General features: G+C 43.5%; 1 pseudogene; it reads right to left on the reverse strand.

Moving 5' to 3' along the window:
- The window catches only part of LOC133362249 (uncharacterized), a 110,697-nt pseudogene that overhangs the window by 65,234 nt on the left and 24,096 nt on the right, over positions 1-21,367 (reverse strand).

The following is a 21,367-nucleotide window of genomic DNA, read 5'->3' on the forward strand; positions in this document are numbered from 1 at the left end:
ATTACATCCACTACATCTCGCCATCTTTCAGGATCCACCTGCATAGGTTCGAAAGATGCATTTTTTCAGGACTCATTGCAGCACTTTGAATTCTACATTTTGATTTCACTTCCCTATCATTGCGGATCTTCTGGTGCTTGTTTCGGGGTGATGGCCGTGAACATGTCCTCTCCCTCGTAGAGCAATGAAATGGCTTCTAGCCCGAGTGTGTTTTCTTGTGACTGAAGATTTTATTTCCGTGAAAATGCCTTCCCGCACACAGCGCAATTGAATGGCTTCTCGTTCGTGTGTGTTTTCTGGTGTCTCTTTAGATGTGATTTCTCCGCAAATGCCTTCCCACAAACAGAGCAACTGAATGGCTTCTCACCCGAGTGTGTTTTCTGGTGTCTGTTAAGATGTGATTTATGTGAAAATGCCTTCCCACACGCAGAGCATTTGAATGGCTTCTCGCCCGTGTGTGTCTTCTGGTGATCGTTAAGATTCGATTTCCGTGAAAATGCCTTCCCACACACAGAGCAATTGAACGGCTTCTCGCCCGCGTGTATTTTATGGTGTCTGTTAAGATGGGATTTCCGTGAAAATGCCTTCCCACACACAGAGCAACTGAACGGCTTCTCGCCCGCGTGTGTTTTATGGTGTCTGTTAAGATGGGATTTCCGTGAAAATGCCTTCCCACACACAGAGCAATTGAACGGCTTCTCGCCCGTGTGTGCGTGGCGATGTGGATAGTTTATCTGCTCCATGTGACTGATTCTTCAGAGCAGAGTAACAGTCGCGGGTGTTGTTGAGAGTTAAAGGCACCCTCTAAGCTGCGTGGATGTCTGTCTCAAATCGCCAAAAAGCAAACTCTCACTAACGTCTAACCTACACACAGTAACGTCTCGTAAGTCGGGCTACACGCGACTACCAGTTGTATCCACTAACGAACTCTCCCAGTCGCCAGGCAATCGAGCTCGCCAGGCTGGGTCTCGCAGGAGAAGGGTAATCTGCAGAGCGAAGAGTTGCGCGTCTATCCTCAGTGAAATCCCTCTCGAAATGGTCTTGAGGTCTGATTTTAAGCCCCTTATAACTCCCCTCTAGCATTCAATTCCTTTGTTCTCGTCTTGGATTATCATCGACTTTGCATTCAATTGTTAATTTCTACATTAACAATCCGCATATGTAGCAACATAGCTTAGCTAATCCGGCCATTGCAATTTAACCTTAATACATATGCATATCTCACTGCATAATTGTATGCTTCCGTTTAAATAAAGATATACATATCCATGCATAATTTCGTGCTTCGTGATAATTTGCCAATATTCACCCGACAATGTCCTTTAAACTGAAGCAAGTTTAGAGGGTTTAACATCGACATACAGTCTGAAGTATCAAAATGCTGATGTCCAGTTCGATTTCGACTAAGAGGTACAAATATATACTGTACTGACTTTGTTTTATAAAAAATATATTTAAGTATTTGTGTTGATATGAGCGCGTCAGTAAATCAAGGTGATTTGTTTAATTTAATTCACGACAATTATTACGATTGCTGTCATACACTTTTATTGATAATCGAAATTGTATCGCTTGTAAGCGTGTGTGAGCAATGTCTTTCTCCAACTTTAGCTCAACAAGACCACTTAACAACGAGAGTAAAATCAGGAATTGAAACACCTCACAACCAATGCGCATCACACTACATCAACAAGTAATCCGATAGGACTACGAAGCACCACCTTAACGTGACAAAGTTTGGAATCAACAAGACAGCACGCTCACATCATTTGCTGTGCAATAATTACAACACATGCCACCTTTTTTTTCGATTTAAAGCTTTCGTGACTGCAGGGATTCATCTTCTTGGTTCTTTCGGTAAAGTCACGTAGAAGGGAAGTAATAAAATAATAAAAATAAAACATAATAAAATAATTTTCACGACGTTTCGGCCACAACGCAAGCAGCCATCTTCAGGTGAAGAATAGGTCTGTCAAGTAGACAGAGTCTGAATGACTACTTGACGGACCTGTTCTCCACCTGACGACGGCTGCTTGCGTTGTGGCCGAAATATCACTCTAGCTTGGAGTACTAGAAATCACGGAAATAATATTTCGTACCTTATTAACTGATCTAACAGAGACACAAACATGCACATTCCAGGACTTCAAGAGTTAACAGAAGTTCTCAAAACTTTGACTCTCCAGCCATTCCAGCAGCCATGTCTCAGTATCCACCTGCATGGGGTCGAAAGAGGAATTGTCGGCAGGGCTCATTACATCCAGCAACCTCTCAGGATCCAACTGCATGAGGTCGAAAAAGGAATTGTTGTCAGGACTCATGACATCCACTACATCTAGGCATCTCTCAGGATCCACCTGTATAGGATCAAAAGATGCATTTTTTTCAGGACTCATTGCAGCACTTTGCATTACACCTTTTGATTCCACTTCCCTATCATTGCGGATCTTCTGATGCTTGTTTCGTGGTGATGACCGTGAACATGTCCTCTCCCTCGGAGAGAAATTGATTCGCTTTTCACCTGAGTGTGTTTTCTGGTGACTGTGAAGATGTGATTTCTGTGAAAATGCCTTCCCACACACAGAGCAATTGAATGGCTTCTCGCCCGTGTGTGTTTTTTGATGACTCTGAAGATGTGATTTTCGTGCAAATGCATTCCCACACACAGAGCAATTGATTCGCTTTTCACCCGAGTGTGTTTTCTGGTGTCTGTTAAGATTTGATTTATCCGCAAATACCTTTCCACAAATAGAGCAATTGAACGGCTTCTCGCCCGTGTGTGTTTTCTGGTGACTGTAAAGAATAGATTTCCAAGCAAATGCCTTCCCACAAACAGAGCACTTGAATGGCTTCTCGCCCGTGTGTGTTTTCTGGTGACTCTGAAGATGTGATTTCTGTGCAAATGCCTTCCCACACACAGCGCAATTGAATGGCTTCTCGCCTGTGTGTGTTTTCTGGTGAGTGTTAAGATGTGATTTCTGTGAAAATGCCTTCCCACACACAGAGCACTTGAATGGCTTCTCGCCTGTGTGTGTTTTCTGGTGAGTGTTAAGATGTGATTTCCGTGAAAATGCCTTCCCACACACAGAGCAATTGAACGGCTTCTTGCCCGTGTGTGCGTGGCGCTGTGGAAAGAGTATCTGCTCCATGTGAATGATTTTTCAGAGCAGAGTAACAGTCGCGGGTGTTGTTGAGAGTTAAAGGCACCCTCTAAGCTGCGTGGATGTCTGCCTCAAATCGCCAAAAAGCAAACTCTCACTAACGTTTAACCGACACACAGTAACGTCTCGTAAGTCGGGATGAACGCGACTACCAGTTGTATCCACTAACGAAGACACTTACTTGTTGATGCACGGCGTGTCGATGTCCCTGTAACCCGTCTGAAGTGATCGCCACGAACTCTCCCAGTCGCCAGGCAATCGGGCTCGCCAGGCTGGGTGTCGCAGGAGAAGGGTAATCTGCAGAGCGTGGAGTTGCGCGTCTATCCTCTGTGAAATCCCTCTCGAAATGATCTTGAGGTCTGATTTTAAGCCCCTTATAACTCCCCTCTAGCATTCAAATCCTTTGTTCTCGTCTTGAATTATCATAGACTTTGCATTCAATTGTTAATTTTTACATTAACAATCCGCATATGTAGCAACATAGCTTAGCTAATCCGGCCATTGTAATTTAACTTGAATACATATGCATATCTCACTACATAATTGTACGCTTCCGTTTAAATAAAGATCTACATATCCATGCATTATTCCGTGTTTCGTGTTAATTTGCCAATATTCACCTGACAATGTCCTTTAAACTGATGCAAGTTTGGAGGATTTAACATCGACATAGAGTCTGAAGTATCAAAATGCTGATGTCCAGTTCGATTTGGACTAAGATGTGCAAATGTATACTGTACTGACTTTGTTTTATAAAAAAAATGATGTACTCAATACGTCTTCAGCCACTCCACTACATCCAGCCATCTCTCCGGATCCAACTTCATGGGGTCGAAAGAGGAATTGTCGTCAGCGCTGATTACATCCACTACATCTCGCCATCTTTCAGGATCCACCTGCATAGGTTCGAAAGATGCATTTTTTCAGGACTCATTGCAGCACTTTGAATTCTACATTTTGATTTCACTTCCCTATCATTGCGGATCTTCTGGTGCTTGTTTCGGGGTGATGGCCGTGAACATGTCCTCTCCCTCGTAGAGCAATGAAATGGCTTCTAGCCCGAGTGTGTTTTCTTGTGACTGAAGATTTTATTTCCGTGAAAATGCCTTCCCGCACACAGCGCAATTGAATGGCTTCTCGTTCGTGTGTGTTTTCTGGTGTCTCTTTAGATGTGATTTCTCCGCAAATGCCTTCCCACAAACAGAGCAACTGAATGGCTTCTCACCCGAGTGTGTTTTCTGGTGTCTGTTAAGATGTGATTTATGTGAAAATGCCTTCCCACACGCAGAGCATTTGAATGGCTTCTCGCCCGTGTGTGTCTTCTGGTGATCGTTAAGATTAGATTTCCGTGAAAATGCCTTCCCACACACAGAGCAATTGAACGGCTTCTCGCCCGCGTGTATTTTATGGTGTCTGTTAAGATGGGATTTCCGTGAAAATGCCTTCCCACACACAGAGCAACTGAACGGCTTCTCGCCCGCGTGTGTTTTATGGTGTCTGTTAAGATGGGATTTCCGTGAAAATGCCTTCCCACACACAGAGCAATTGAACGGCTTCTCGCCCGTGTGTGCGTGGCGATGTGGATAGTTTATCTGCTCCATGTGACTGATTCTTCAGAGCAGAGTAACAGTCGCGGGTGTTGTTGAGAGTTAAAGGCACCCTCTAAGCTGCGTGGATGTCTGTCTCAAATCGCCAAAAAGCAAACTCTCACTAACGTCTAACCGACACACAGTAACGTCTCGTAAGTCGGGCTACACGCGACTACCAGTTGTATCCACTAACGAAGACACTTACTTGTTGATGCACGGCGTGTCGATGTCCCTGTAACCCGTCTGAAGAGATCGCCACGAACTCTCCCAGTCGCCAGGCAATCGAGCTCGCCAGGCTGGGTCTCGCAGGAGAAGGGTAATCTGCAGAGCGAAGAGTTGCGCGTCTATCCTCAGTGAAATCCCTCTCGAAATGGTCTTGAGGTCTGATTTTAAGCCCCTTATAACTCCCCTCTAGCATTCAATTCCTTTGTTCTCGTCTTGGATTATCATCGACTTTGCATTCAATTGTTAATTTCTACATTAACAATCCGCATATGTAGCAACATAGCTTAGCTAATCCGGCCATTGCAATTTAACCTTAATACATATGCATATCTCTCTGCATAATTGTATGCTTCCGTTTAAATAAAGATATACATATCCATGCATAATTTCGTGCTTCGTGATAATTTGCCAATATTCACCCGACAATGTCCTTTAAACTGAAGCAAGTTTAGAGGATTTAACATCGACATACAGTCTGAAGTATCAAAATGCTGATGTCCAGTTCGATTTCGACTAAGAGGTACAAATATATACTGTACTGACTTTGTTTTATAAAAAATATATTTAAGTATTTGTGTTGATATGAGCGCGTCAGTAAATCAAGGTGATTTGTTTAATTTAATTCACGACAATTATTACGATTGCTGTCATACACTTGTATTGATAATCGAAATTGTATCGCTTGTAAGCGTGTGTGAGCAATGTCTTTCTCCAACTTTAGCTCAACAAGACCACTTAACAACGAGAGTAAAATCAGGAATTGAAACACCTCACAACCAATGCGCATCACACTACATCAACAAGTAATCCGATAGGACTACGAAGCACCACCTTAACGTGACAAAGTTTGGAATCAACAAGACAGCACGCTCACATCATTTGCTGTGCAATAATTACAACACATGCCACCTTCTAGCATAAGCACCAGCCATTACAGCAGGGAACTGTAGCCATGTGTATGGACATGGGTGTGTACTTCTCTGTGGGTATATTCGTGTGTATGTGCACTCGTGTGTGTATTTACACTCGTTCATGGACACGTGTGGGTCTGTACACGTGTGTGTATGTATGTACAATCGTGTGTGCTCGCATATTTGTGTGTGTTGAAACGCAATCCCTGAGCATGCACACTGCTGTATACGTGCACATGTGTTTATGTATATTGCTGTGTGCAATTACACTGTGCATGTATCTACACCCCGATGCATTTACACTCATTTGTGCATCTATACATATGTGTCGTATGTATAAATGCACAAATGGGTGTACGCACTCGTGTATGCATGTGCACCCGTGTGTGTATGTACAAAGCGGTGTGTATGCACATTCGTGCATTTTCCTACAGCACTGTGTATGTCCACTCGTGTGTGGGTGTGTGTACAACGGAGTGTATATGTGGGGAGCGGTGGTGTAGCGGTTAGCGCGCTGCGCTATGAACCCGGCTACACGGGTTCGATTCCCGCTCACGGCCAACACCAGTGACGATTATCTGAACCGGTCCCGGGCCTCCCCTAGGTCGACTCAGCCTCAAATGAGTACCTGGTGCGATGTGTAAACATTGCCACGAGGGAGACAAAGGCGGTCGGGCGTGGTGCTGGCCACCCACCCCCTCGTGTACCGTTGCGGCCTTCATAGGTGCTCGCTAACAGCACTTGCCCCTACAGTCTGTTAAGGCTATACGGGGGATATTTATCTTTGTGTGTACAAAGCGGGGTGGATGCACATTCGTGCATTTTTCTCCACCGCGGTGTATGTAAACTCGTGTGTGGGTGTGTGTACAAGGGAGTGTATATGTGTACTCGTGTAAGTTTGTATAGTGGAACACACAACTTATTTTCATATCGTTTCGTACAAATCATTGAGGGGCAACGTGGTGATGAATGCGGCACCACAACAGGGAACTACAGGGATGAGACTCCCCGCTCGTGGTGCTAAATTAATGAAAACAGCGCCACTGAGCGGACAGAGCCCCGCCCCTACAGCTCGTGCGTGTGACGTCATGAGTGTGACGTCATGAGTGTGATCAGCGGACAGCCACGATGCTGCCAGGTGAGGGTCAACTTGTGTGCTGGAGATGCTTCACCTGAAACTCGCCTCCACGCGTGTTCGCTATGAACATTGTAGCAATAAGGGACGATTAGTCATCTTTAACATGTCAGGTCTTTATTGTTCTGCAAGAAAATTCACGTTAATACTCGTATCGAAATCTTTATTCATACGCATGCTCAAACAGGAAGGAACTAGGCAAATTATTTCCCAATAGGAATTCAACAGTTAAAACATATTCTTAAAATCTAACACGTAAACGTCGATTTCCCCATCGACGTCCTTTTGACTGAAGCCATTCGTCCAGAAGTCCAAGCCATCAAACACAAGAACAACGAACGTGCAATCCACGCACACTCTGAAACCTATTACTTTAAGTTATTTTGTTTATTACACAATGATAAAATATTTTTTTAAGAACATCTTCTTGGTTCTTTCGGTAAAGTCACGTAGAATGGAAATAATAAAATAATAAAAATAAAACATCATAAAATATTTTTATTTTATTATTTCCATTCTACGTCACTTTACCTGAAAGAACCAAGAAGATGAATCCCTGCAGTCACGAAAGCTTTAAATCGAAAATTAAGAACATGTTTAAAATATTGAGCAAAGTTGTGATCACAGTATTTCTCCAACTTTAAATCAACAAAACCACTTAACCACGAGAGTAAAATTAGAAATTGAACCACCACACAACCACTGCGCATCACACCACATCAACAAGTAGTCCGATAGGACTACAAAGCACCACCTTAACGTGAGGAAGTCTAGAATAAACTTTAACACGCATTTAGCTGTGAGAGGATGACATGGCACCTTCTACCATAAACACCAAACATTTACCAGTCCCGATGATACAACCACCAGACGAAGCAACGCATCTATAGAAGTATAACATTGTTGTCATCCTGAAATAAGTGAACACTTCTGGAAATTAAAAGGAATACGTTCATCTGAACACAGTATAGACCATTCACAACATCACTCTAGCTCGGAGTACTGGAAATCACTGAAAAAATATATCTTAGATACGCGAATATACACAATGCAACAGTTAACAGATGTACTCAATACGTCTTCAGCCACTCCACTACATCCAGCCATCTCTCCGGATCCAACTTCATGGGGTCGAAAGAGGAATTGTCGTCAGCGCTGATTACATCCACTACATCTCGCCATCTTTCAGGATCCACCTGCATAGGTTCGAAAGATGCATTTTTTCAGGACTCATTGCAGCACTTTGAATTCTACATTTTGATTTCACTTCCCTATCATTGCGGATCTTCTGGTGCTTGTTTCGGGGTGATGGCCGTGAACATGTCCTCTCCCTCGTAGAGCAATGAAATGGCTTCTAGCCCGAGTGTGTTTTCTTGTGACTGAAGATTTTATTTCCGTGAAAATGCCTTCCCGCACACAGCGCAATTGAATGACTTCTCGTTCGTGTGTGTTTTCTGGTGTCTGTTAAGATGGTGTTTACGTGAAAATGCCTTCCCACACACAGAGCACCTGAACGGCTTCTCGTCTGTGTGTGTTTCTGATGACTGTTAAGATGGTGTTTATGTGAAAATGCCTTCCCACACACAGAGCACCTGAACGGCTTCTCGTCTGTGTGTGTTTTCTGATTACTGTGAAGATGTGATTTCCGTGAAAATGTATTCCCACACACAGAGCATTTGAATGGCTTCTCGCCCGTGTGTGTCTTCTGGTGATCGTTAAGATGGGATTTCCGTGAAAATGCCTTCCCACACACAGAGCATTTGAATGGCTTCTCGCCCGTGTGTGTCTTCTGGTGATCGTTAAGATGGGATTTCCGTGAAAATGCCTTCCCACACACAGAGCAATTGAACGGCTTCTCGCCCGTGTGTGCGTGGCGATGTGGATAGTTTATCTGCTCCATGTGACTGATTCTTCAGAGCAGAGTAACAGTCGCGGGTGTTGTTGAGAGTTAAAGGCACCCTCTAAGCTGCGTGGATGTCTGTCTCAAATCGCCAAAAAGCAAACTCTCACTAACGTCTAACCGACACACAGTAACGTCTCGTAAGTCGGGCTACACGCGACTACCAGTTGTATCCACTAACGAAGACACTTACTTGTTGATGCACGGCGTGTCGATGTCCCTGTAACCCGTCTGAAGAGATCGCCACGAACTCTCCCAGTCGCCAGGCAATCGAGCTCGCCAGGCTGGGTCTCGCAGGAGAAGGGTAATCTGCAGAGCGAAGAGTTGCGCGTCTATCCTCAGTGAAATCCCTCTCGAAATGGTCTTGAGGTCTGATTTTAAGCCCCTTATAACTCCCCTCTAGCATTCAATTCCTTTGTTCTCGTCTTGGATTATCATCGACTTTGCATTCAATTGTTAATTTCTACATTAACAATCCGCATATGTAGCAACATAGCTTAGCTAATCCGGCCATTGCAATTTAACCTTAATACATATGCATATCTCTCTGCATAATTGTATGCTTCCGTTTAAATAAAGATATACATATCCATGCATAATTTCGTGCTTCGTGATAATTTGCCAATATTCACCCGACAATGTCCTTTAAACTGAAGCAAGTTTAGAGGATTTAACATCGACATACAGTCTGAAGTATCAAAATGCTGATGTCCAGTTCGATTTCGACTAAGAGGTACAAATATATACTGTACTGACTTTGTTTTATAAAAAATATATTTAAGTATTTGTGTTGATATGAGCGCGTCAGTAAATCAAGGTGATTTGTTTAATTTAATTCACGACAATTATTACGATTGCTGTCATACACTTGTATTGATAATCGAAATTGTATCGCTTGTAAGCGTGTGTGAGCAATGTCTTTCTCCAACTTTAGCTCAACAAGACCACTTAACAACGAGAGTAAAATCAGGAATTGAAACACCTCACAACCAATGCGCATCACACTACATCAACAAGTAATCCGATAGGACTACGAAGCACCACCTTAACGTGACAAAGTTTGGAATCAACAAGACAGCACGCTCACATCATTTGCTGTGCAATAATTACAACACATGCCACCTTCTAGCATAAGCACCAGCCATTACAGCAGGGAACTGTAGCCATGTGTATGGACATGGGTGTGTACTTCTCTGTGGGTATATTCGTGTGTATGTGCACTCGTGTGTGTATTTACACTCGTTCATGGACACGTGTGGGTCTGTACACGTGTGTGTATGTATGTACAATCGTGTGTGCTCGCATATTTGTGTGTGTTGAAACGCAATCCCTGAGCATGCACACTGCTGTATACGTGCACATGTGTTTATGTATATTGCTGTGTGCAATTACACTGTGCATGTATCTACACCCCGATGCATTTACACTCATTTGTGCATCTATACATATGTGTCGTATGTATAAATGCACAAATGGGTGTACGCACTCGTGTATGCATGTGCACCCGTGTGTGTATGTACAAAGCGGTGTGTATGCACATTCGTGCATTTTCCTACAGCACTGTGTATGTCCACTCGTGTGTGGGTGTGTGTACAACGGAGTGTATATGTGGGGAGCGGTGGTGTAGCGGTTAGCGCGCTGCGCTATGAACCCGGCTACACGGGTTCGATTCCCGCTCACGGCCAACACCAGTGACGATTATCTGAACCGGTCCCGGGCCTCCCCTAGGTCGACTCAGCCTCAAATGAGTACCTGGTGCGATGTGTAAACATTGCCACGAGGGAGACAAAGGCGGTCGGGCGTGGTGCTGGCCACCCACCCCCTCGTGTACCGTTGCGGCCTTCATAGGTGCTCGCTAACAGCACTTGCCCCTACAGTCTGTTAAGGCTATACGGGGGATATTTATCTTTGTGTGTACAAAGCGGGGTGGATGCACATTCGTGCATTTTTCTCCACCGCGGTGTATGTAAACTCGTGTGTGGGTGTGTGTACAAGGGAGTGTATATGTGTACTCGTGTAAGTTTGTATAGTGGAACACACAACTTATTTTCATATCGTTTCGTACAAATCATTGAGGGGCAACGTGGTGATGAATGCGGCACCACAACAGGGAACTACAGGGATGAGACTCCCCGCTCGTGGTGCTAAATTAATGAAAACAGCGCCACTGAGCGGACAGAGCCCCGCCCCTACAGCTCGTGCGTGTGACGTCATGAGTGTGACGTCATGAGTGTGATCAGCGGACAGCCACGATGCTGCCAGGTGAGGGTCAACTTGTGTGCTGGAGATGCTTCACCTGAAACTCGCCTCCACGCGTGTTCGCTATGAACATTGTAGCAATAAGGGACGATTAGTCATCTTTAACATGTCAGGTCTTTATTGTTCTGCAAGAAAATTCACGTTAATACTCGTATCGAAATCTTTATTCATACGCATGCTCAAACAGGAAGGAACTAGGCAAATTATTTCCCAATAGGAATTCAACAGTTAAAACATATTCTTAAAATCTAACACGTAAACGTCGATTTCCCCATCGACGTCCTTTTGACTGAAGCCATTCGTCCAGAAGTCCAAGCCATCAAACACAAGAACAACGAACGTGCAATCCACGCACACTCTGAAACCTATTACTTTAAGTTATTTTGTTTATTACACAATGATAAAATATTTTTTTAAGAACATCTTCTTGGTTCTTTCGGTAAAGTCACGTAGAATGGAAATAATAAAATAATAAAAATAAAACATCATAAAATATTTTTATTTTATTATTTCCATTCTACGTCACTTTACCTGAAAGAACCAAGAAGATGAATCCCTGCAGTCACGAAAGCTTTAAATCGAAAATTAAGAACATGTTTAAAATATTGAGCAAAGTTGTGATCACAGTATTTCTCCAACTTTAAATCAACAAAACCACTTAACCACGAGAGTAAAATTAGAAATTGAACCACCACACAACCACTGCGCATCACACCACATCAACAAGTAGTCCGATAGGACTACAAAGCACCACCTTAACGTGAGGAAGTCTAGAATAAACTTTAACACGCATTTAGCTGTGAGAGGATGACATGGCACCTTCTACCATAAACACCAAACATTTACCAGTCCCGATGATACAACCACCAGACGAAGCAACGCATCTATAGAAGTATAACATTGTTGTCATCCTGAAATAAGTGAACACTTCTGGAAATTAAAAGGAATACGTTCATCTGAACACAGTATAGACCATTCACAACATCACTCTAGCTCGGAGTACTGGAAATCACTGAAAAAATATATCTTAGATACGCGAATATACACAATGCAACAGTTAACAGATGTACTCAATACGTCTTCAGCCACTCCACTACATCCAGCCATCTCTCCGGATCCAACTTCATGGGGTCGAAAGAGGAATTGTCGTCAGCGCTGATTACATCCACTACATCTCGCCATCTTTCAGGATCCACCTGCATAGGTTCGAAAGATGCATTTTTTCAGGACTCATTGCAGCACTTTGAATTCTACATTTTGATTTCACTTCCCTATCATTGCGGATCTTCTGGTGCTTGTTTCGGGGTGATGGCCGTGAACATGTCCTCTCCCTCGTAGAGCAATGAAATGGCTTCTAGCCCGAGTGTGTTTTCTTGTGACTGAAGATTTTATTTCCGTGAAAATGCCTTCCCGCACACAGCGCAATTGAATGACTTCTCGTTCGTGTGTGTTTTCTGGTGTCTGTTAAGATGGTGTTTACGTGAAAATGCCTTCCCACACACAGAGCACCTGAACGGCTTCTCGTCTGTGTGTGTTTTCTGATGACTGTTAAGATGGTGTTTATGTGAAAATGCCTTCCCACACACAGAGCACCTGAACGGCTTCTCGTCTGTGTGTGTTTTCTGATTACTGTGAAGATGTGATTTCCGTGAAAATGTATTCCCACACACAGAGCATTTGAATGGCTTCTCGCCCGTGTGTGTCTTCTGGTGATCGTTAAGATGGGATTTCCGTGAAAATGCCTTCCCACACACAGAGCATTTGAATGGCTTCTCGCCCGTGTGTGTCTTCTGGTGATCGTTAAGATGGGATTTCCGTGAAAATGCCTTCCCACACACAGAGCAATTGAACGGCTTCTCGCCCGTGTGTGCGTGGCGATGTGGATAGTTTATCTGCTCCATGTGACTGATTCTTCAGAGCAGAGTAACAGTCGCGGGTGTTGTTGAGAGTTAAAGGCACCCTCTAAGCTGCGTGGATGTCTGTCTCAAATCGCCAAAAAGCAAACTCTCACTAACGTCTAACCGAGACACAGTAACGTCTCGTAAGTCGGGCTACACGCGACTACCAGTTTTATCCACTAACTAAGACACTTACGTGTTGATGCACGGCGTGTCGATGTCCCTGTAACCCGTCTGAAGAGTTCGCCACGAACTCTCCCAGTCGCCAAGCAATCGGGCTCGCCAGGCTGGGTCTCGCAGGAGAAGGGTAATCTGCAGAGCGAGGAGTCGAGCGTCTATCCTCAGTGAAATCCCTCTCGAAATGGTCTTGAGGTCTGAATTTAAGCCCCTTATAACTCCCGTCTAGTATCCAAATCCTTTGTTCGCGTCATGGCATATCATGGACTTTGCATTCAATTGTTAATTTTTACATTAACAATTCGCATATGTAGCAACATAGCTTAGCGATTTGGCCATTGTAATTTAACCTTAATACGTATGTACATCCGACTGCGTAAATGTACACTTCTGTTTGAATAATTACATACATCTCCATGCATAATTCCGTGCTTCCTGTGAATTTGCTAATATTTACCCGACAATGTCTATACAGCGGTGTGCATTCACACACGAGTGTGCATGTGTTTCTACGAGTTTTAACTTTAATTTTCTTGCAGAACAATAAATACCTGACATGTTAAAGATGACTAATAGTCCCTTATTGAAGAAGGGAAATAAAATAACATTTTTTATCATGTTTTATTTTTATTAAATAATAAAAAAATAATTTAAAACAGAATAAACATACTCCATGGAATTATTTTATTATTTGTATTATTTTATTATTTCCCTTCTACGTGACTTTACCGAAAGAGCCAAGAAGATGAAGAAGAAAATAAAACATAATAAAATAATTGTATAATGTTTTATTTCAATTATTTTATTATTTCCCTTCTTCGTGACTTTACCGAATGAACCAAGAAGGTTAATTTACTTGCAGAACAATAAAGACCTGACATGTTAAAGATGACTAATCGTCCCTTATTGCTACAATGTTCATAGCGAACACGCGTGGAGGCGAGTTTCAGGTGAAGCATCTCCAGCACACAAGTTGACCCTCACCTGGCAGCATCGTGGCTGTCCGCTGATCACACTCATGACGTCACACTCATGACGTCACACGCACGAGCTGTAGGGGCGGGGCTCTGTCCGCTCAGTGGCGCTGTTTTCATTAATTTAGCACCACGAGCGGGGAGTCTCATCCCTGTAGTTCCCTGTTGTGGTGCCGCATTCATCACCACGTTGCCCCTCAATTCTTTGCACACGAGGCTATACTATAATAAGTAGTGCGTTCCACTCAGAGGTCGAAAACGGGTTTTGATTCCTTACCCGTACCCTTAAGCTAGAAATGCAGATTGTAAATTTAAAAACATAACAATAAAATGTAAAGTTTATGAAATTGCGGGTGAATCAATTAACAATAAACACGGAATTATGCACGTAGAAGTATGTAATTATTCAAACAGTGGGATGTACATACATATTAAAGTTTAATTAGTTAAGCTATGTAGATTTATATGCGGATTGTAAATGTAGAAATTAACTATTTAATGCAATGGCCAAGTCGAGAACAAAGGATTTGAATGCTAGAGGGGAGTTATAAGGGGCTTAAAATCAGACCTCAAGACCATTTCGAGAGGGATTTCACTGAGGATAGACGCGCAACTCCTCGCTCTGCAGATTACCCTTCTCCTGCGAGACCCAGCCTGGCGAGCCCGATTGCCTGGCGAATCGGAGAGGTCGTGGCGATCTCTTCAGACGGGTTACAGGGACATCGACACGCCGTACATCAACAAGTAAGTGTCTTCGTTAGTGGATAAACTGGTAATAGCGTGTGTAGTTCGACTTACGAGGCGTTATTGTCTCGGTTAGACGTTAGTGAGAATTTGATTCTTGGCGATTTGAGACAGACATCCACGCAGCTTAGAGGGTGCCTTTAACTCTCAACAACACCCGCGACTATTACTCTGCTCTGAAGAATCAGTCACATGGAGCAGATAAACTCTCCACAGCGCCACGCACACACGGGCGAGAAGCCGTTCAATTGCTCCGTGTGTGGGAAGGCATTTTCACATAAATCAGATCTTCACAGGCACCAGAAGACACACTCGGGTGAGAAGCCATTCAATTGCTTCGTGTGTGGGAACACATTTTCACAGAAATCAGATCTTCACAGGCACCAGAAAACACACTCGGGCGAGAGGCCATTCAAGTGCTCTGTTTGTGGGAATGCATTTTCACAGAAATCAAATCTTCACAGTCACCAGAAAATACACTCGGGCGAGAAGCCATTCAAGTGCTCTGTTTGTGGTAAGGCATTTTCACAGAAATCAACTCTAAACAATCACCAGAAAACACACTCGGGCGAGAAGCCATTCAAGTGCTCTGTTTGTGGGAAGGCATTTGCATGGAAGTCAGCTCTTCACAGGCACCAGAAAACACACTCGGGTGAGAAGCCATTAAATTGCTCTACGAGGGAGAGAACATGTTTACAGTCATCACCCCGAAACAAGCATCAGAAGATCCGCAATGATAGGGAAGTGAAATCAAATAGTGAAATTCAAAGTGCTGAAATGAGTCCGGAAAAAAATGCATCTTTCGAACCTAGGCAGGTGGATCCTGAGAGATTGCTAAATGTAGCGGATGCAATGAGCCTGGATGTAGTGGATGTCATGAGTCCTGACAACAATACCTCTTTCGATCTCATGCAGTTGGATCCTGAGAGGTTGCTGGATGTCATGAGTCCTGACGACAATTCCTCTTTCGACCCCATGCAGGTGGATACTGAGAAATGGCTGCTGGAGTGGCTGGAGAGTCAAAGTTTTGAGAACTTCTGTTAACTCTTGAAGTCCTGGAATGTGCATGTTTGTGTCTCTGTTAGATCAGTTAATACGGAACGAATTATTAATTCCATGATTTACAGTACACCAAGCTAGACTAATGTTGTGAATGCTCTATAATGTGTTCAGATGAACGTATTCCTTTTAAGTTCCAGAAGTGTTCACTTATTTCAGGATGACAACAATGTTATACTTCTATAGATGCGTTCCTTCGTCTGGTGGTTGTATCATCGGGACTGGTAAATGTGCGGTGTTTATGGTAGAATGTGCCATGTCATCTTCTCACAGCTAATTGCGTGTTAAAGTTGATTCTAGACTTCGTCACGTTAAGGTGGTGCTTTGCAGTCCTATCGGACTACTTGTTGATGTGTTGTGAAGCGCAGTGGTTGTGTAGTGGTTCAATTTCTAATTTTACTCTCGTGTTTAAGTGGTTTTGTTGAGCTAAAGTTGGAGAAATACTGTGATCACAACTTTGGATTGCACGTTCGTTTTTCATGTGTTTGATGGCTTGTACTTCTGGACGAATGGCTTCAGTCGAAAAGGACGTCAATAGGGAAAGCGACGTTTACGTGTTAGATTTTAAGAATATGTTTTAACTGTTGAAATTGGAAAATAATTTGCCTAGTCCCTTCCTGTTTGAGCATGCATAAAAATAAAAATTTCGATACGAGTATTAACGTGAATTTTCTTGCAGATTAATAAAGACCTGAATTGTTTTTAAAGATGACTGATCATACGTTATTTCAACCATATCCTTTCTTAAAAAACACGGACGAGTAGACATACACACACAAGTGTGCTTATAAACACGACTGTCGAAACAGCAGTATGCATTCACACACGAGTGTGCATGTGTTTCTACGAGTTTTAACTTCAATTTACTTGCAGAACAATAAAGACCTGACATGTTAAAGATGACTAATCGTCCCTTATTGCTACAATGTTCATAGCGAACACGTGTGGAGGCGAGTTTCAGGTGAAGCATCTCCAGCACACAAGTTGACCCTCACCTGGCAGCATCGTGGCTGTCCGCTGATCACACTCGTGACGTCACACTCATGACGTCACACGCACGAGCTGTAGGGGCGGGGCTCTGTCTGCTCAGTGTCGCTGTTTTCATTAATTTAGCACCACGAGCGGGGAGTCTCATCCCTGTAGTTCCCTGTTGTCGTGCCGCATTCATTACCACGTTGCCCTCAATTCTTTGTACGAAACGATATAAAAATAAGTTGTGTGTGCGACGTACTTAATTGAAAAAGAATATTTTTCTGGTGTGTTGTTGCTGCAAGGTGCCGTGTGTGATGTGGTTGATTGCAAAAGAGAGAATATTTTTGTTGTTGCTGCAAGGTACGACAGGGATAATGGTGTGTTGGTTGCCTGCAGATCTGCTTGCTATTGTGCTTAAATGTAGGCGTGTGATCGCGACATGCTGACTGCATGTGCTGTTACACTGTTCTGTACGGATACGGGGTGCGCGGCATTGGTTGACCATTGGCTTCGGGATTGTTATTAAGTGTGCGTACCTGTTCGGAAATTGGTAAAAATTCGGGGGGGACCCAAAAATTTGGTCGTATGTGTGTTCATGCGCACGAGATTGCGTGTGTGTTCGTAGGTAATTGCGCTTGTTGAGAGAGAGGGCGCGCGATGCGAGTGCGCGATGATGCTGTTGTTGGTGACTCTGCTGTTAAGGGTGATGGGGCCGTAAATTGCCGCCAAGTGGCGTCGCTCAATTTGTTGATTGCATGCGGCCAGGGGTTGCTTTGCGAGTTGGTGTGTGTAAGCAATGTGTTTTGGTAAAATATTGGTTAAAATTTCCCCGATATGACTGCTGTGCGCAGCAAACTGGGCCTGTGCGTCTATCATTGGTGGGGTTGTTACAACGTGACGGGGGATGCGTCTTGTGACCCCCAGCAAAGGGCAGCTGGGGTGCACGCACGGGGAAAACTGGCCACGTGTTCGCACGTTGGGCCGCCATTTTGCGCGCACGCGGGGTATAGCGACGATGCACTTGGCGAAGGGGGCCGCCATTTTGAGCGCGCGGAAAAAACCTGTATATGCCTGCCATTGTTGATTGGGTGATGCACGAGTTGTGGTCACATCGGCCTATGGCTGATGGCTGACCTGACAGCCCGGAGGCGAAACCTCCGTGGTATGTCTCAAACTAATGGGCCGTGTGCTCATATGGCTCGGGGAGTCATGGTTCAGTTGTGCGGTGGCAGACTGAACCTGGTGTGCCGGGGCTCACGGGATTTGGAGTAGAGGGTTTGTTACGTGCCAGCGAACGGGGTGACCTGGCTAGCATGGAGCGGGGATTCTCTATGCGGGTCCACCAGCGGGAAGGGCCGCGGACTTGTTACCGTCCGGCACCGCGGATGAGGTAGTGGATTATTGTTTATTAAACGTTACTCGTGGCAAGGGAATGCCAAACAACAGGGGGCTCTTCTTCAGAGAAAAACAAACGAATCAAGGGGACGTGGGAGCGTGGCGTAAGGTGTAGAAAGCAGTAAGTGCCAGGCTACCGTGGGCTCACCTCCCAATCAACGGGAGTCAAGGAGTGGTGATTGCTCATGCATCCACCGAAGATGCATATAAGTCGAGTTAGATTCCTTCTATGTCCTCCTACATTATAACCCAACTATACTCAGATGTATGCATATGTATGCATATATTTATTTTCGAAACTAGGGACGGATATGCGAACTGGGGGTGCGGGATTAGAATTGCACTATAATTATTAGAATCGCATTGTGGTCGCATTATAATTTGCTGAATGTTCAATCTCAATGGATTGGAATAGCTATTTAACCGCACCATCCTAATCAAAACTCGTTGAGTATATTTATTGTTCCAATTGTAAGCATTCGTTTCTCTGTTAGATCAAGTAACATGTTATTCATCATCATCATCACGATCAATGGGCAAAAGGCGCGTAGGTGTGAAGTGCACATTTTGTACTCCGGCGTATACCATAAACCATTACATAGGAAACACTACAACAAGACGAGCACTCGTGTGTGCATGTACATGTATTTGTGTGCATATGTATGTAGGTACAAACGTGCGTGTTCACAGTGGAATGCAATCCTAGTTGACGTACAATGCTTTGAATGTACACTCGTGTGTTTATGTACACTGCGTTGCATATCTGTATGTACACCCCTGTATATGCACATTCGTGTGTATATGTATACACATTCGCCTATGTATATACACTGCTATGCCCACTCGTGTGTGGGTGTGTGTACAAGGGAGTGTATATGTGACGATTATCTGAACTGGTCCCGGGCCTCCCCTAGGTCGACTCAGTCTCAAATGAGTCTCAAATGAGTACCTGGTGCGGTGTGTAAACATCGCAACAGGGGAGACAAAGGCGGTCGGGCGTGGTGCTGGCCACCAACCCCCTCGTGTACCGTTGCGGCCTTCATAGGTGCTCGCTAACAGCACTTGCCCCTACAGTCTGTTAAGGCTAAACGGGGGATCTTTATCTGTGTGTGTACAAAGTGTGGTGGATGCACAGTCGTGCATTTTTCTTCACCGCTGTGTATGTCCACTCGTGTGTGGGTGTGTGTACAAGGGAGTGTATATGTGTACTCGTGTAAGTATGTGTAGTGGAACACACAACTTATTTTCATATTGTGTCGTACAAAGAATTGAGGGGCAACGTGGTGATGAATGCGGCACCACAACAGGGAACTACAGGGATGAGACTCCCCGCTCGTGGTGCTAAATTAATGAAAACAGCGCCACTGAGCAGACAGAGCCCCGCCCCTACAGCTCGTGCGTGTGACGTCATGAGTGTGACGTCATGAGTGTGATCAGCGGACAGCCACGATGCTGCCAGGTGAGGGTCAACTTGTGTGCTGGAGATGCTTCACCTGAAACTCGCCTCCACACGTGTTCGCTATGAACATTGTAACAATAAGGGACGATTAGTCGTCTTTAACATGTCAGGTCTTTATTGTTCTGCAAGAAAATGAACCTTCTTGGCTCTTTCGGTAAAGTCACGAAGAAGGGAAATAAAACAATAATAAAAAAAATAAAGTAGCTTTATGACGTATTTTTATTCTGTTTTAAATTAATTGTTTTATTATTTAATTAAAATAAAACATAATAAAAAAATTATAATTTTTTTTATTGTTTTATTTTTATTATTTTATTACTTCAATTCTTCAATAAGGGACGATTAGTTATCTTTAACATGTCAGGTTTTAATTGTTCTGCAAGTAAATTAACGTTAAAACTCGTAGAAACACATGCACACTCGTGTGTGAATAAACACCGCTGTATAGACAGTCGTGTTTATAAGCACACTTGTGTGTGTATGTCTACTCGTCCGTGTTTTTTAAAGGAAGGATATGGTTGAAATAACGTATGCTCAGTCATCTTTAAAAACAATTCAGGTCTTTATTAATCTGCAAGAAAATTCACGTTAACACTCGTATTGAAATCTTTATTAATACGCTTGCTCAAACAGGAAGGAACTGGGCAAATTATTTCCCAATTTCAACAGTTAAAACATATTCTTAAAATCTAACACGTAAACGTCGATTTCCCCATTGACGTCCTTTTCGACTGAAGCCATTCGTCCAGAAGTCCAAGCCATCAAACACAAGAACAACGAACGTGCAATCCACGCACACTCTGAAACCTATTACTTTAAGTTATTTTGTTTATTACACAATTATAAAAAACTAAAGAACATGTTTAAAATATTGAGCAAAGTTGTGATCACAGTATTTCTCCAACTTTAGCTCAACACTACCACTTAACCACGAGAGTAAAATTAGAAATTGAACCACCACACAACCACTGCGCTTCACAACACATCAACAAGTAGTCCGATAGGACTACAAAGCACCACCTTAACGTGACGAAGTCTAGAATAAACTTTAACACGCAATTAGCTGTGAGAAGATGACATGGCACATTCTACCATAAACACCAAACATTTACCAGTCCCGATGATACAACCACCAGACGAAGCAACGCATCTATAGAAGTATAACATTGTTGTCATCCTGAAATAAGTGAACACTTCTGGAACTTAAAAGGAATACGTTCATCTGAACACATTATAGAGCATTCACAACATCACTCTATTTCGATTTAAAGCTTTCGTGACTGCAGGGATCAATCTTCTTGGTTCTTTTGGTAAAGTCACGTAGAAGTGAAGTAATAAAATAATAAAAATAAAACATAATAAAATAATTTTCACGACGTTTCGGCCACAACGCAAGCAGCCATCTTCAGGTGAAGAATAGGTCTGTCAAGTAGACAGAGTCTGAATGACTACTTGACGGACCTGTTCTCCACCTGACGACGGCTGCTTGCGTTGTGGCCGAAACATCAC

This window comes from Lethenteron reissneri, unplaced genomic scaffold (genome assembly GCF_015708825.2).
Source record: "Lethenteron reissneri isolate LAM-NWPU_2019-01 unplaced genomic scaffold, ASM1570882v1 scaffold_141, whole genome shotgun sequence".
Taxonomy (NCBI): Eukaryota; Metazoa; Chordata; class Hyperoartia; order Petromyzontiformes; family Petromyzontidae; genus Lethenteron; species Lethenteron reissneri.